Source organism: Apostichopus japonicus, chromosome 12 (assembly GCF_037975245.1).
Source record: "Apostichopus japonicus isolate 1M-3 chromosome 12, ASM3797524v1, whole genome shotgun sequence".
NCBI classification, from domain to species: Eukaryota; Metazoa; Echinodermata; class Holothuroidea; order Aspidochirotida; family Stichopodidae; genus Apostichopus; species Apostichopus japonicus.
Window position 1 is genome coordinate 11165235 of NC_092572.1, and position 4616 is coordinate 11169850.

Consider the following 4616-nt stretch of genomic DNA (forward strand, 5'->3'; position numbering starts at 1 on the left):
AACGTAAAATATGTACCTCTTCGTACTCATTTTTTATTCAGTCATTTGTATCTCTAACGTTACAATACTGATTTATAAAAAAGTCACCGAATTCATAATAATTTTACTCTTTATAGATTTTTAGTCACCTTGGATTCTTTTGTGTCTGTTCGCTTTCAGCTAAAGTACGTTATTTGAAAGGATTTCTGTTTGAGATATCAAATATCTATCAATCAATATCTTTCGTTTCTGTATTGACTATATATGTTTTGTTTGAACAATACGATAAATAGAGGATTGTTACGAATAACACTGACATTGAAATAAACTCCTCATGAAACGACAACAGAGGCAACTGAAAGTAACAACCAACTTTCATTTTGATTCTGTATCGAGCATGCAAAAATGGCATATGCAAGGTTCTTCGTTCTGTTTGGAATCATTACCTTATGGCACATTGAAATCTATAACGGTAAGTTTTCTAGCTCTACACAGTAAGACAACTTGTATCATTTTCTATGTTAATCTTGCCATTTATTATCTGCATGTAGCAATGCAAAATGATAATAAAATGGAAAGTAATTGAACGTCCTTTAAAATATACAAAACGAAATTTGTGTACTCATTGTTATAATTGAACAATGTTGATTGTAGTCGTTTCTTTAACAACATATTTTTATGCTTAGTAATGCTTAGTAATACTAAATCGTGCAACTGATCAAGGTAATTTACCTTCAATACATATTCCGACTATTCCAGATAAATTTACATTTATAGGAATTATAAGTTGCAAAATTAAACTATTCCAGAAGAGTATGCTTGGTATTTATTAGTAGTGATTAGCTGTTGATTTGGTTATAGTACATAAACAATGTACACGGAATCGGTAAGCTATAATTTTTCCAGAGGAGAGAATAATAAATAGATTTTATAGTTGAATTTCATATTTACCATAATTAGCCTCATTCAAGGATTGTGTGTTCGAATACCACCGTGGTAAGAAGATCGCCACCAATTATTGTTAATCTTTCTCTATAATGTATTCAAATTGATACCCTTGCTATGTAATTATGTTGATAGCTTTATATTTTCTATGATCTTCACAAAAAGTAGAACAAAGACGTACTAAACTAAAAGGAGCGTTTATAGTATTACATTTCGACAGAGACACCGGTTTGATATTTAGATAAGTGCGTATCGTGGATTGCCTTTGAAACCATTTTGTTTACACTTTCATTTTTTCTTTGTTAGTTCAGGGATATGACGAATTGAAAACATTTAGATGTACGCAAACTCTCGTCACTAACGACAATGAGAAGATGAATGCCGATGTGAGCACAACATCATCTATAGGTATGATACACTTAAACATATTATAGATTACCGAGTGATAATTTGTTTTTAGCATCTATCTAAACAATATATAGACTGGATAGAGTCACAGCCTCAGTCTGTTAATAACACTGTAAATTCTGTAAATATTAATGAAAATGACAATTACTATATTTTACCCCATGTAACGTGTTGATTAATACATTTGATACCACCTACATTTAGTTTGAAAGAAATTGAGTACAGTTCCACACACTGTGTTTGCAATATATTCGACAACGCAGGGTCTGAATGGGGCAGGGAGATGGTCCAGCTTTCTCAGTATTTATGTTTTAGTAGCACAATAAATTGGATACCTTGTAACGAAAAGAACATGCCAAAAAAATGTGCCAACCTCCTCTTTCGCGAAAATTGTTAAGAATGGTAGTTTTAGACTTTTCCTTTTAATGAACATTTTAGTAACTTCTCATTTTGTGTCAAATTAATGAAATACTTCGCAATTTCCGTAATTTTCCAACAGTTAGTCAGCAGTACTGGCGTGATGATTATCGATGTGGGGGAAATTATCTCGCACCGAATGGCCGGGTTGCAGGGTGTAACGAAAATTCTTTGGATCCCTGTTGTTCAGATCATATGTGGTGTGGCATAGGAATTCTATTTTGCAATTGTACGTCGTGTGTAGATTTTAGACTTAATAACAACTGAAGTCAGACTTTTTACTTGTCAAACAATCAAATTGCGCAGTTTCATTTGTTTTCAATAGGAAAGAAACTTAAAATTCTCGACTATAAACTTGATATTCATTGAAAGAGTTGTACATTTTCGTGAGCGTATGCGTTATTGGATGATCGTATACGTTATTGTCTATCTGATATGTGCACTCCTTATACAGAGATAAGTGCCATCTTCATTATCTTGCATGTATTATAACATAATTTAGAGTCATTTTATTACATATACGCATATGAAACTCTTGCAAATCCCATACCCTTAGTGAAAATGCGGAAGCGGCGTTATATCCGAAATGACTCTGCTCCAATTTACACCCATCCCGGGGCTCTACTCCCACAAAGGTAACTCAAGTACCGTGGGACAGTGGATCAGGACCTTGCGAAATAAGCCAGGTAACATTGATCACAACTACTAAATGAAGCAATATAGTCTAACAAGTTACTTCCAAAATAACAAATACAATAAAAAGATACTAAACGATATTTACCTTATGTCATATACAATCAACTCTTCTTTATTACGGTATTTTATCGTCATATTTGATGACATTTAAATGATAGCAGTTGCGAGTGGCGCAGTATCAGCGTGAAAATCCAATGATACACACCAGCGACGATTACTGTTAATTAGGTAACGGACCCACTGTTCAATAAGGAAGTACAAAAAGCTTCTCAATTTATATAAAACTTCGTGTTTTCATACTAATTATAATATTGCTTATTCGGTCTACGATTAACTTAAACGCCGAAGCACCTTCAAAAATGTTAGTTCTAATATTTTTACCATAGATTTGGTGTAGAATTTTCTGTATGTTCCATTTTTTAAAGACAAAATATGTGTGCAATATGTATGCACACCGTGCGAACTGTCTAAGTATCGTTTGTAGTTTAGCAATGCAGATGATGAAGTGTAAAAATTTAAACGTACTGTATAACTGACGTGAGATTAAATTTTAAATTGGTTTGGTTCCTTCGATCCATCTGGTAATATGAAAGACACATAAATAAGCATTAGCTTCTCGATTAAAAGACCCAAACCTCCACACCATCGCTAGAACAGATTTAGCGGAAATATTCCTTGGTGTGAAGGATATATATTCGTAGGAGGTGCACGTTTTTACTTGTGTTCATGTAAATTTACTTTCTATCGGATATATCTGCACAATTGAAACTATCTGTTATAATAAGGTGATTGCAAAATGTAGACTGAAATACAATCAATTGGCCATAATTCAGAGCAAGTTACCACTACGTAACAGACGACATGTAATTTACATATAAATGACACCCACTTAGGTAACATAAGAAAAACAATAACATAATTCCTAACTCTCTTACAACAGCACCTCCATACGTATTCTCGATAGACACCAACAGATAGAGATGTGACGTCACAAAGTATTTTGGAATTCACTGATTTGACTTTTACTGAGCAAGTATCCCTTTTATAAAAGTTCAGACACATATTATTTGTGCTCGTTAACATTTGATAATTTATGATGTCTACGAACCTTTGTTCTTAATTATTTCAGCACTGGGACCTGTTTTCTATGTAGATGATATGTTGCAATACAAGCACTAACCTTGTAAGAATGAATATACCTACATTTGCATAGCTGCGAAGATTTGTTAATGTTTATGAGTAATAACTTAAGATGAAGTTAACGTAATAAAAACATGTTAGAAGAAAATCAATACGTGTAAAGGTACACTGTTTATATGTCTGTTATTGACTGAAACGGTACAACTTGCATATTGACAACATACACAAGTGATTATAGTTATCTCAGGCAACACTCTATAGAACACCCACATAGCAACAAGATGACGAGGAAATGAAGCAGCGCAAGTAGTCCATGAATGCTGGTTAAATAACATAGTAAATAATTTAACATTTTAACACAAGGAAGTTGAGAGTAAGAAAACTTTTAAAACGAAAAGTAACAGTAAGTTAATATTTAACTACAACTACTCTTCCCGTGAGCTATTTTCATGAAAATTTAGTTTAGTCAACATGTGGTTCTTTCTCCACAAGACCTATAACTGCTCCACGAGACCTACGAATTCCTTGAAATGGAAAATAAATGATTATGAAGATTGAAACACAATAAAAGAACAAAATGTAGGGTGTACTTTCCACTTCATTAGTTGTCGACTAATGTAAGCAGTCATAGAGCATAAAACATATTTCTGAAATTTATGGACAGATGGTTATATTTGTTTGAACTGCATTTACTGTCGCTCTTTACACAATTAGAGTAAGTAATTAAGATCTATCATCAAATATGACGGACTAAGTTTTTAATCGTAAAATAATTCAAATAACCCGCAACATGTTACTAAATGATACGTATGGACAGATGGTTAACAAATATGACTGACTTAATTTTACTCAATCTTAAAATAATTTAAATCACCTGCAACACTTATTAATATGATTCGTAGGGACAATTGGTTATCTTTAGTTGAACTACGTCTACTCTCGCTATCTACGCTATCAGAAGTAGTTATTGAAATATTACATCAGGCATGACCAACTTACGTTTTACTCAATCGTAAAATTATTCAAATCAC

General features: G+C 32.8%; 1 long non-coding RNA gene across 1 annotated transcript; it reads left to right on the forward strand.

Annotated features, from left to right (window-relative positions):
* Positions 1–276: 276 nt before the first annotated feature.
* LOC139977043 (uncharacterized) lies at positions 277–1970 on the forward strand. Its single transcript, XR_011796402.1, has 3 exons — positions 277–451; positions 1231–1332; positions 1832–1970. It is a non-coding gene; the product is annotated as an uncharacterized lncRNA (long non-coding RNA).
* Positions 1971–4616: the final 2646 nt, after the last annotated feature.